Consider the following 13,690-nt stretch of genomic DNA (forward strand, 5'->3'; position numbering starts at 1 on the left):
ACAATTGTTATCTTCAAAAAGTATGTTTCTGCTTGCTCTACCTTTACTAAAAGCCTTCACTAAAAACGTTCCAATCCCATAAATGTCAGGGGAAAATGCCTTTAGGTTTAGTGAAGTCATTTATGCATAGGAATATATGGAATAAGTAAGACTTGCCCATCGAGAAAGACAAAAGGAAGAAATATGAGTTATAAATATATTAGACTTGCTTACAACAGGAAATTTTCAACTTTTCTATTCCAGATAACATTTCTCTGCTATTATTGGGTGGGGGTAAATTAATGTGTACAATGTATACAGAGTTTTCTGTTACATGTATAACATTCTTCAATATGAACTATTTAAAAATAAAATCAGGGCCTCTCCTGGCAATCTAGAGGTTAAGACTGCTCATTCCAGTGCAGGGGTGTGGGCTCAATTCCAGGTCGGGGCACTAACATTCCATAGGCTTTGCAGCCAAAAACAGAAGCAATATTATAACAAATTCAATAAAGATTTTTAAAATAGTCCACATCAAAACCAAAAAATCTTTAAAAAAATAAAATTATTAAAATCATGAAAATATTTGGTTTAGTTTCTGACACTCTTACTAGTGTCATCAGCTTCACTAACAAGAAAAAGAAACACTTCTTTTGTATTTAGTCTTGCAATCTACTTCTCTTCAAGATCTACTGCTTTATTTTTCTCTCCAATCTTAAGAATTTATGGGAACTTAAAAAATTCCTATGTCTGTAATATTCTGATTTAGGCATTCTAACTTAATTATAAAATTAAGAGGACTTCAGAAGCATAAACTGAAACTTCTTCTTATTCCAAATGCTCACAGTTGTTTTGTATGTACAATTTCAAAACATCTGTTTTATATAAAAATTTGTTGAATATTAAATCATATAATTATGATTCATAATACTGTATACTTCAACTAATCTTGTCTTTACTTGTACATTATAAAGTCTTATTTTATCATTTAGTCATGTTGATCAATAGAGGTCAAAGATACTCAACAATAATACTCTATATTAAAGTTAGAGATAAAGGAACAGTGCCTCTTATATGAGTATCTAGAATCTTCTGAAACACTGTTTAGAAGCAAGAAACTGTTGGTGTGTTATTTGTCATCCACTAATGATTGTTACTCTCTCACTTCCAAACTCCTTTAATAAATCTCTAATAAATCTATCATAGTCTCTTCAGAGAAGTTATCAGTTTTTTTCTAATTTATGCCTTATTTATATTATAATTGTAATTTCTCGATGAGAAAAACCCTACGCTCCTCTTCGTAATCATCCCATGATATAAAGTCCTATTAAAATTTTACTTCCTTGAAGAAACTTTTATAAACTTCCTCCATCTGATTTCTCTATAAAGCATCTGTTTGAGTTTATTTGAAACTGATCTTGCATTATATTTACTTGACCTTGCTCATCTGCTGAGTTTTTTTCATGGGTGTATTACGCTGCTTAAAGTAGTTGAAAATTACTCATGGATGGAAATCACATCTTATAATTTGCTATGACCCCTCACAGCCTGTCTATATCATATGCACAATGAATATTCTACAGTTTAGTGTGTGATTATTATAAAACTTTGTTACAACAGAACATAACTCTTGACAGGGTGCATATCCATAAGTTACGTAACTGCTTTATTCTAGTGGGACAGGGTAGAAGATGACAACCTGTACATACCCATCTAGCCCTCATGCAAAGGTTTATTAAAATGCCCTTTAAAATAAAATAAGTGTCTACATTTAAGTAGTTGTGCCCTTGTTTAAAAGATTCTCTCATTAAAAACAGCAAAGACCGAGACTTCTCCTGGTGGTCCAGTGGCTAAGACGCTACACTCCCACTGCAGGGGGCCAGGGTTCTATCCCTGGCCAGGGAACTAGATCCCACAGCCGCAGCTAAAGAGTTCTCATGTCACAACCAGGATTGAAGATCCCATGTGCTGTAACTAAGACCTCGTGCAGTCAGATAAATAAAATAAAATTTTTAAAAAGAACAGCAAAGATTTTCTTAGTGAAATTATTAATACACGTACACATATAGACAGGCAGATAGTGATACATGCTAGTGTACACAGAAAACATTAGAAGCTTATGAACAATACGTATGTGTGTGTTCAGTCACAGTCGTGTCCAGCTCTTTGAGATCCATGGATTGTAACTCCAGGCTCCTCTGTCCATGGGATTCTCCAGACAAGAAAACTGCAGTGCGTTGCCATTTCCTCCTCCAGGGGAAATCTGACTGACCCAGGGGGTCAAACCTGCATCTCCTGCAGCACTTGCATTCATAGAAGATTAACAAGAACATTTTACGATTCATATTCCTAAGTGTGATTTTGTGGATCTTTTTAAGGGTTAGATGCTTCTGGAATGTCCAGTCCTCATTCTCTCCTGGATTCTGGTGGGTGTTACCAGGTGGGAAAGATGCTCTGCTGCTCTTGGTAGCTACACTCAGAGCTAGGACTTCTCCAGCAGGACAGCACTTCCCGTGCTCAGGACCGTGCAGGAAGGGCTGCGGTGTCCAGGCTTTCTGGGGACTGGGAGTTGATGAATATAAAGTGACATCATGATTATGCCACTATCAGAGCATCTATCTGTTTATCTCAGTGAGTGTCTGATGAAGTTCTGTCAGCTGCCTCTGCTTTTGCTAAGCAGTAGGAGAAATTTCACCTGGGGCAGGATGGGAGGACAGCTCCATCCCCTGTTCTCATGTAGCTTACAGTCTGGAGAGGTTAACTAAGGAGGAGCCACTCAACTACCATCAATTGAACAGGACAACTTATGAGCATGTAGTGAGATCTGAGTTCTGAGATATATGCAATCTAATCCAATGTAACTCAGGAAGACCTTCCAAGAACAGCACGCTTAAGATGTTGATTAGGAGTTTAGGAACCCAGCCAATCTAAAATTCATAAGCAATTATTCTGCTTTACGACTGTGAGAAAACTGTGCTGGTATTTAAAGTTTCTGGGCTTCCCTGGTGGCTCAGACTGTAAAGAATCCACCTGCAATGTGGGAGACCTGGGTTTGATCCCTGGGTCAGGAAAATCCCCTGAAGAAGGGCATGGCAACTCACTCCAGTATTCTTGCCTGGAGAATCCCCATGGACAGAGAAGCCTGACAGACTGAAGTCCATGGGGTTGCAAAGAGTCGGACATGACTGAGCAACTAAGCACTCACACATTTAAAGTTTTCTACCTACTACCTTGAATAGAACTCTCAACTAATTTCCCTGGTGTCTCAGATGGTAAAGGATCTGCCTCTAATGTGGGACACCCGGGTTCGATCCTTGGGTTGGGAAGATCCCCTGGAGAAGGAAATGGCAACCCACTCCAGTATTCTTGCCTGGAAAAGTCCATGGACAATGGAGCCTGGCGGGCTACAGTCCATGGGGTCACAAAGAGTCAGATACAACTGAACGACTAACACAATCAGTCAACATCTAAATAGGGAGTACAGGCTATCAGAGGAAGACAAGTGCAAACTGATAAAACACCGTCATCACACGTGGACATTTTTGTAGCTGATGCTACAAAAATCCATACTTCTACTGCCATTTCCTTCTCTGGGAGATCCTCCCAACCCAAGGATCAAACCCGGGTGTCCCGCATTAGAGGCAGACTATTTACTGTCTGAGACACCAGGGAAGTTAGTTGAGAGTTTTATTCAAGGCAGTAGGTAGAAACTTTAAATGCGTGGATGCTTAGTAGCTCAGTCATGTCCAACTTTTTGCAACCCCATAGACTGCAGTCTGCCAAGCTTCTCTGTCCATGGGGATTCTCCAGGCAAGAATATTGGAGTGCGTTGCCATACCCTTCTCCAGGATCCATACTTCTATTCTATAAGAAGCATCACAATGACAACCTATGTTAATTTGTTGTCCCAAAAGCTATCGATAGACTGTTAGTCTTTCTGTAGATGAGTCAGCTGAGTCAGAGCTTGTTTGATTGGGTGGAATGGTGAAATGGGGAAGAGAGACACTCCTTTGGTCATCCCATTTTGTTTTTTCCCAACCTCCCTGCCTCCATGCCTCTACCTCGTCCCTGTCTTGTGACAGACTGGCTGGCGATTTGCAAGTGTTGATGTCCTCCAAAAATATCTACTTCGAAGTCTTGGCCACCGGTGGTGAAATGAGCAGAAAATTAAGGATATGTGGAATTTGTGAGTAAATAAAACAAGTTGGAATCACTGAGCTGCTGCTCAAAAGATTGAGTTTCACCAATTTTGGGAAAGGAAGAAGAGTCACAGAAAAGGTAACCAAGAACACACCTGACTGGTTGTGAAAGTAAACAGGGGAAGTTACTGTGTTGTATTGAGGGCAGGTAAGAAGTGGATGCTTAGGTGCATGAGTGAAAATATTGACAATGAGAGATTCTGTGACAGATGAGTGAGGGAAGGATGAGTGGGCGGAGAAGCTAAAAGGCATTCTGACATTTTGTTAAAACCTCCCGCAACATCCCGATCATTTGCAACTGATTTCTACAAATGTCAGAAATAGCATTGCTCATCCTGTAACACCAGGTAACTGAAAAATAGAACGCCTCCATGAAATTCTGAGTATATCTTTACCAAACACTGAGAAGCCAGAACATCTGCTTTAAAGAGTTCAGGGGAAAAATACACGTTGAACCCTAAAGACCCTAGTGTTTTAAAGAGAAGAAATTGGTGATTAAGCATCGTTACCATCTGTGGTTCAGGGACCTCATGTTTCCTGACTTTTCCTTTTCTCCTTATTCTCTCTGGCTTATCTATTTTGCTCGTTAGATGCTCTATGGTATAATGGTAGAAAGGAGGAGAAAAAATCCAAATTAGTTCATTTTTTCTGGCTACTAATGAACTGATTTAATATTTGATTAGGAAGAGGCTGGAATGAAATTAGAGACTCCAGTTATTTGTTTCACCTCTGATTTTTTTATTCTGGGGAAAATAAGAATTCATGAGCTCTATACAAAATAGATGGATGATGTTTCTATTATGGAAGTAGATAAATATTCTAAACTCACAGTTGTCAGAAATACTTTAAAAACTCTCCTTAGTACATTATTTTACCCAGTCTATGAGAATGCACAGGGCATGTATATTAGTCTAATATTTCACATACTGCACAAGTAAATTCTGATGGCTTAACCCTTTCGAAATAGTTTAAAATCTTGAAGTAACTGGGAGTTCTGAGCCAGATGAAAATAAGAGTTCATTTATTTCAAAGAAGTGGGCACAACATCTTAGTACTGAAGCCTAGATGTTTCATAGATGGAAAGGACCTGCACAGATTCAAACCCTCTCCATCACTAATTGGTTATAGATGATATTTGGCAATCTAGCCTTCCTCAGGAAATTTTTATATGTGTTCGGTGTGAATAACAGAATAGGAAAATCAATTCAATTCAGTTCAATAAAACTGACAGCATCTGCATGTCCTAAACAGTCTCAGCTCCTGGGGGCAATCCTTGTTATTCCTGGTAATGGATCAGTTCAACAGCTCCAAATCTCAGAGGCCAATGACACCTACTTCTCCTTCATCTGTACCCTTCACGGGAGAGTTTCCGGCTCCTGCTAAATCTAGATTGACTCACCTTCCCGTGTTTGTCCTTTCAGCTTCTCCAGCATTTTTGTGAGTGGTTCCCTGTATTCACATCCCTGTTTCCTGCCTGCCTGGATCCTGACTCATGCTTGGGGGATGATAATATCATTATTGACAGTGTAGGAAAAGACTGTTAGGGGCCCCAGAGACAACTGAGGGGAGTCAGGTACAGTAGTTGTTTGCTTGAAATGTCCAATCCATGGTAGTCTGGTATTTATGTACATACTATAGCATACAAGGGGGTTCCCTGGTAGCTCAGACAGTAAAGAATCTGCCTGCAATGCAGGAGAACTGGGCTCGAGCCCTGGGTTGAGAAGATCCCCTGGAGAAGGGGATGGCTACCCTTTCCAGCATGCTTGCCTAGAGAATTCCATGAACAGAGGAACCTGGAGGGCTACAGTCCATGGGGTCACAAAGAGTTGGACACAACTGAAGCGACTTAGCAGCAGCACAGAATACAAGATCATGTCCTAGCAATGTCAGATTGCTAGAAATGGGACTTCCCTGGTGATTTGTGGCTAAGACTCCAAGATTGCAATTCAGGGGCCCCGGGTTCCATCCCTGAGAGCTAGATCCCACATGCTGCAACGAAGAGGTCCCATGCCGCAGGCAAAAGACCTGGCACAGCCAAATAAACAACTATTGAAAAAACAAATTGCTAGATGTGTGTGACCACAGACTTCTATCTTCTAAACTCATCTTGTCTTAGAGCAGTAGCAACAATTCACAGATGCTGCTGGTCTAGAGACAAAGCAGTGTGAGTAGTACCAGTCCAGTAAAAGGCTAGAAAGAGAACTTCCCTAAGGATCAGAAAATGGGGTGGGAGTTAGAGATGAAAATTCTGCTGCTGCTGCTGCTGCTCTAATTCGCTTCAGTCGTGTCTAACTCTGTGCGACCCCATAGACGGCAGCCCACCAGGCTCCGCCATCCGTGGGATTCTCCAGGCAAGAACACTGGAGTGGGTTGCCATTTCCTTCTCCAATGCATGAAAGTGAAAAGTGAAAGTGAAGTCGCTCAGTCGTGTCCTACTCTTAGCGACCCCATGGACTGCAGCCTACCAGGCTCCTCCGTCCATGGGATTTTCCAGGCAAGAGTACTGGAGTGGGGTGCCATTGCCTTCTCTGGAAAATTCTGCAGTTACAGGCAAATTGATGGTAGCTGGAGATATGGAACTGGGGAAACAACCCATAGGAAGAGTGATGAGCACAAGCAGGCTGAGGGCAGAACATTACAGGCACTAGATGTAGCCAAAGGTAAGCAGACAGTCTGAGAAAAACGAGGATCGAGGGTGGGAGCAGAAGGGCCCGTGGAGACAGAAGTGTGGGCTGGGGGGCAGGCCACTTGGGTCCACTGAGGTGGGCGCCCTGCCCAGAATGCCTCAAACAGGCATTGAGTTCCATGTGCTCTGCTAATTAAGTCAGGCTGCAATATCTGTGTATCCCTCAAATTCATACACTGAAATCATGCTCCCCGCCTTCAAAGTGACGATATTAGTAGGTGAGGCCTTGGAGGTGATCAGGTCATGAGAGTGGGGCTCTCAGGAGTGGGGTTAGTGCCCTCATAAAGGAGACCCCCAAAGAGCTCCTTGTCCCTTCCCCTGCGCCATCTGAGGACATAAGGAGAAGCTGGGCTCACATCAGGGGCTGCCTTTATCTTGGACTTCCTGGCCTCCAACACTGTGAGAAAATAAATTTCTGTGGTTTATAAGCAACTCAGTCTATGGCATTTGTGCTGTAGCAGCCCACACAAAATAAGACACAGGCACATGAACATATGACGTCATTTAGAAAACATCCCATCCAAATAGTTTTTTTTTTTTTTTTCAAATCCCTTTCCATTTATTTTTTTTTTAAACTTTACATAATTGTATTAGTTTTGACAAATATCAAAATGAATCCACCACAGGTATACATGTGTTCCCCATCCTGAACCCTCCTCCCTCCTCCCTCCCCATACCATCCCTCTGGGTCGTCCCAGTGCACTAGCCCCAAGCATCCCGTATTGTGCATCGAACCTGGACTGGCAACTCGTTTCTTACATGATATTTTACATGTTACAATGTCATTCTCCCAAATCTTCCCACCCTCTCCCTCTCCCACAGAGTCCATAAGACTGTTCTATACATCAGTGTCTCTTTTGCTGTCTCGTACACAGGGTTATTGTTACCATCTTTCTAAATTCCATATATATGCGTTAGAATACTGTATTTATGTTTTTCCTTCTGGCTTACTTCGCTCTGTATAATAGGCTCCAGTTTCATCCACCTCATTAGAACTGATTCAAATGTATTCTTTTTAATGGCTGAGTAATACTCCATTGTGTATATGTACCACAGCTTTCTTATCCATTCATCTGCTGATGGACATCTAGGTTGCTTCCATGTCTTGGCTATTATAAACAGTGCTGCGATGAACATTGGGGTACACATGTCTCTTTCCCTTCTGGTTTCCTCAGTGTGTATGCCCAGCAGTGGGGTTGCTGGATCATAAGGCAGTTCTATTTCCAGTTTTTTAAGGAATCTCCACACTGTTCTCCATAGTGGCTGTACTAGTTTGCATTCCCACCAACAGTGTAAGAGGGTTCCCTTTTCTCCACACCCTCTCCAGCATTTATTATTTGTAGACTTTTGCCATCCAAATAGTTAACATAAAGTTGGAAGAGCTTACTTGAAAAATCTAATCACAGAGAACACTGCCTTCACTGATAAAAGAAACATGAAGCGTCAGTACTAACAAGACTTTCTGGGGTGATGAGAGAAATGTTACTTCTCTGTGCCTCCACCATGTGGCTAATGGCACTTGAAAAGTGGCTAGTGGCACTGAGAAACTGAAGCCTTCATTCAATCTAATTTTGAAATTTTAATAGCTCACATGGTTAAGGACTGTATTATTGGGCAGGTAATTCATATAACTCACAGGCAAGGTTGATTTAGAGTAAAAGATTCGTAGGTTTTGGCACCCTATGAACCAGCCTTTAAATTCCCTAATTACTAACTCCATGACCTTGGATACCTCACTCACCTTCCCTGGGCCTGAGTTTCTTCTTAATAAAATGGGGATCACAATATTTATGTTTAGGGCCATTGTGATGAATGGAAATGAGGCATGTATACCGCCTAGCACAGATCTGTGAGTGCATGCTGAGTCATTTCAGTTGTGCCCAACTCTTTGCAACCCGGTGGATTGTAGCCCTCCAGGCTCCTCTGTCCATGGGATTCTCCAGACCAAAACACTGAGTGGGTTGCCCTGCCATCCTCCAGGGTACCTTCCTGACCCAGGGATTGAACCCGCGTCTCTTAAGTCTCCTGCTTTGGCAGGTGGGTTCTTTACCACTAGCACCACCTGGGAAGCACAGACCTGGTACCCAAGAAATGAGAGCTATTACTAGTATTAAATGATGTGAGTCAGTACTCATTGGACATAACTCAACTGTTTGGATTCATCGATCATTAGCATGAACATGTAATAAACTGTGCCATGTGCAATAAAGATAACCCCTGGCTGTTACCTGTGGTGGAGTCACCTCTTCTATAGCAACTGGTGGTGCTTTTCTACTTAGAGGTTCTCTTATCTCCGCTTTGCCATGAGCTGTGCTTTTTCAGCCTGATTGCTTCTAGCAAATCTTCCTCCTCCTAAGGAGCATCCCTCAGTGCTTCTTCTATAACCTCGGCTGTTCAGAGGAAAAGAAAAATCAAGCTTGTTCAACAATAACTATAATTTTACATACAATCCTAAATCCAAGGAGTCCTTTCCTGTGGAATGAAGAGCAGGTATTCACAGAACTTATTTACCTTCACCCTGGCTCAATATCACAATCTCCTGGGGGATTTTTTTTAGTACACAAGTCTATCCCTCTTCCCCTGACACCAGAGAGGTGGTGTCTTAGGGGCATTCAAGAGATTCTGTTTTAGGGTCTGAAAAGCAGTGATGTATGCCCTGTTCCTAGAATGGGTTCCAGACAGATGGGGTTGTTGGATCTGTGGTGAACTGAGAGTCACAGTGCTTTTGGGCAGGGAAATGGCACTGACATCACATGGATCTGATGTATGGACGTGGGAAAACTCTGGATGTTTGATTGACATTTTCACTGGGGAATCATAGCCAATCATTTGAATAAATGTCATTCACGGCTGGGCCAGGATTGCAGAACTACTCTTTCCTTTCTTCCTAAGCTACTCTGTCCCGATTCTGGAGATGGTTCACCTCCTTGTACTGTTCTTTTCTGGGGCTCAGATCTGTTTATGATGTATTACTATTTGGCTTACAGGCTTTTATACATGAAATGTCACTGGTTGTCCACACAATTGGGTGCGTACCCATGTGAAGAAAGACTGGTGAAAACTCTGAATAAGGATCAGAATTCCCATAAGAAAATACCCTTGGAATCAGAGGTTCAAAGCAATGCCTTTGTGTGCATGCAGCCCACTCCCTCACCACCAACACTCCTATCATTCACGGATCTGTGAGTAATGGCTAAGCAACCCGCTGACTGGTGTGTGAATGCTTATAGGGTACTAGTCGAATATTGTTATCTACTTTTAGAAACAAGAATCTCTGAGACAAAAGAATTCCAAGCACAGGCCAACAGCCTACTTCTCCTGATGAGTAAAATTCCAGCATGACGAACCAAAGTCAGCAGTCCCCCAGAGTTTGTAGCAGACCCTACAATTGTGATTCCAGAAAGGAAATGTTTTATATCAGCAAATACTGGGGATTATGAAGGCTCCTGTCATTGGAATAATTAAGACAAAGACATTTACTGGGATATTCTAGTTTTGCGGTGTTGTTATCCTCTTTCTCGTTTTCTAACCACATCTTTTATTAATTTTTGCTTTTGGGAAGGACAAAGTGAAAATATGGAATCTACCCTGGGCAACAGTAATGCCCTAAATGACACCCTTAGTCCTGTCTCAAGGCAAGCCTTCCTGATAAGTGACTGTCTTGTCATCTACTTTATTACGAAGGCCATTTAGGTGACAAGGAAGCTGCACTGTTTGGCTACATTCCTGATTTTCAGAGTCTAGGTCTTATGGGAATGGTTTACAGCTTTTTAAGTGAGTATTTTGGAAAGTAACGTAGCTCAAAATAGAATAAGCTAAAAAGACAATTTATTGGTGCATTTCCTCAGATGTCCAGCAGTTCTAACTGGTTTCAGAGATGGCTGCCCATGAAAAGTTAAAGTGTTAGTAGATGATTAAGTGAAGATGTCATTAGTGTGTTAGTCACTCAGTTGTGTCTGACTCTTTACAGCCCCATGTACTGTAGCCTGCAGGCTCCTCTGTCCATGGGATCCTCCAGGCAAGAATATTGGAGTGGGTTGCCATTTCGTCCTCCAGGGGATCTTGCCAGCCCAGCGATCGAACTCCTATCTGCTGCACTGCAGATGGGTTCTTCGCCGTCTGAGCCACCAGGCTGCCCGGAGGGGCTTGTTACTGTTGTCAGGACTCTACCTGTTTCCCTGGCTCAGGTGGTTTTCCTCTCTAATAGGTTTCCTCCAGCTGCTGCAGGTTTCCATGGCATGGTCTCAGAAGCTGCCATATCAGTTCAGAAAAAGGATCACCCCCCTCATTAGAACATGTGCCAGCCCCCCTCCACTTTGTGCCAGAGATGAGATGCACTCTGATTGACAGACCTGGGTCATGTACTCCTGCAATGTCGATGGAGGTGTGTCATACACAAAGGCAGGAAGCAATTCCCAAATGGAAGAGGTTGGGGTAAAGAGATTAATTTTTTTTAATAGACTATCGGAGTGAGAAAGGTTGGTTCCATTTGCTATGGGAGGGATGAAAAATCACTTCATTCCACTGTTACATGACTTTGGGAGTTAATGGAGACCACAACATAGTCTGTGATCACATGGAATGCATTAGTATGCCAGAGGAAAGTTCCATTGAAAACCCAGTATCATGTCACTTTCTTAAAATGGTTCTCTTGTAAAAAGCCAAAGACTTATTATAGGAGCTTGAGTTTTCTTTATTTGATAATTTCGGAACTTGCATGAAACAAGAGTCACATAATTCAAATATAGATGATCCTTCTGAGAAAACAGGATGAATGCGACTGCATTTCAAATGTGCTAAAGATATAAAATAAAATTTTGCTACATATTTTAGAGAAGTAATTATGTTGTGAACTCATATCTCATTCAAAATCAACCATTTTGATAAATACAGATTTTCTCTTTTAGCATTCCCAATAGTAAACGCTAAACTAGAATGGGTTTAATCTTCCTAAAACAATAAAACCCTCAAAATCCCAAACAAGTTATTAGGCAAATCAAAAGAAAAAGCATTACCAAACCATGCATTATCAGATAAATAAGGATGCACCCGGAAACAATTACTTAATTTCTAACCATCAGTTGGTCCATACTCTAGGGGTGGTACATGGTACCCTAAGATTTTTTTCCTATATTCTCTAAAGTTTTCTTCAAATATTTTTTGGAGTCTCAAAAATACCTTCAGCATGTGTGTGGAACCTAAAAAAATGGTATGGATGATCTTTTTTACAAAGCAGAGACAAAGACGCAGATGTAGAGAACAAAAGTATGGATACCAAGGAGGAAAAGGGTGGGTGGCATGAATTGGGAGACTGGGATTGACATATACACATTACTGATACTCAGTGCTTTGTGGTGACCTATATGGCAAGGAAATACAAAAAAGAGATTTATGTGTACCTTTATTGACTATGACAAAGACTTTGACTGTGTGGATCACAATAAACTGTGGGAAATTCTGAAAGAGATGGGAATATCAGACCACCTGACCTGCCTCTTGAGAAATCTGTATGCAGGTCAGGAAGCAACAGTTAGAACTGGACATGGAACAACAGACTGGTTCCAAATAGGAAAAGGAGTACGTCAAGGCTGTATATTGTCACCCTGTTTATTTAATTCATATGCAAAGTACATCATGAGAAACGCTGGGCTGGAAGAAGCACAAGCTGGAATCAAGATTGCTGGGAGAAATATCAATAACCTCAGATATGCAGATGACACCACCCTTATGGCAGAAAGTGAAGAGGAACTAAAGGGCCTCTTAATGAAAGTGAAAGTGGAGAGTGAAAAAGTTGGCTTAAAGCTCAACATTCAGAAAACGAAGATCATGGCATCTGGTCCCATCACTTCATGGCAAATAGATGGAATTTATTTTTGGGGGCTCCAAAATCACTGCAGATGGTGACTGCAGCCATGAAATTAAAAGACGCTTACTCCTTGGAAGGAAAGTTATGACCAACCTAGATAGCATATTCAAAAGCAGAGACATTACTTTGCCAACAAAGGTTCGTCTAGTCAAGGCTATGGTTTTTCCTGTGGTCATGTATGGATGTGAGAGTTGGACTGTGAAGAACGCTGAGTGCTGAAGAATTGATGCTTTTGAACTGTGGTGTTGGAGAAGACTCTTGAGAGTCCCTTGGACTGCAAGGAGATCCAACCAGTCCATTCTGAAGATCAGCCCTGGGATTTCTTTGGAAGGAATGATGCTAAAGCTGAAACTCCAGTACTTTGGCCACCTCATACGAAGAGTTGACTCATTGGAAAAGACTCTGATGCTGGGAGGGATTGGGGGCAGGAGGAGAAGGGGACGACACAAGATGAGATGGCTGGATGGCATCACTGACTGGATGGATGTGAGTCTGAGTGAACTCCGGGAGTTGGTGATGGACAGGGAGGCCTGGTGTGCTGCGATTCATGGGGTCTCAAAGAGTCGGACACAACTGAGCGACTGAACTGAACTGAACTGATAGCTGATTCACTTTGCTGTAGAGCAGAAACTAATAGAACATTATGAAGAACCTATGTATTGAGATCTTCCCAGGTGGCTCAGTGGGAAAGAATCCGCCTGCCAATGCAGGAGACACAGGAGATGCAACCACACTCAAATAAAAATTAAATAAAAAAATTAAAAAAGCAAAACAAAACCAACCAACAAACCAAAAAAAAAAGCCTCCAGAAATTTAGTTTACAAATATTGAGAGGGTGTATCTGAGTAGATGAAAGTTAGTCAATAGAGAATGTTGTCAGGCACCAACATCTAGGTAGGTGGACTGGCGAGTTCTCACACTCACAGAACAGGCTCCAGGTTTGGGGTTTCCTGGCAGTTA

This window comes from Bos taurus, chromosome 14 (assembly GCF_002263795.3).
Source record: "Bos taurus isolate L1 Dominette 01449 registration number 42190680 breed Hereford chromosome 14, ARS-UCD2.0, whole genome shotgun sequence".
Taxonomy (NCBI): domain Eukaryota; kingdom Metazoa; phylum Chordata; class Mammalia; order Artiodactyla; family Bovidae; genus Bos; species Bos taurus.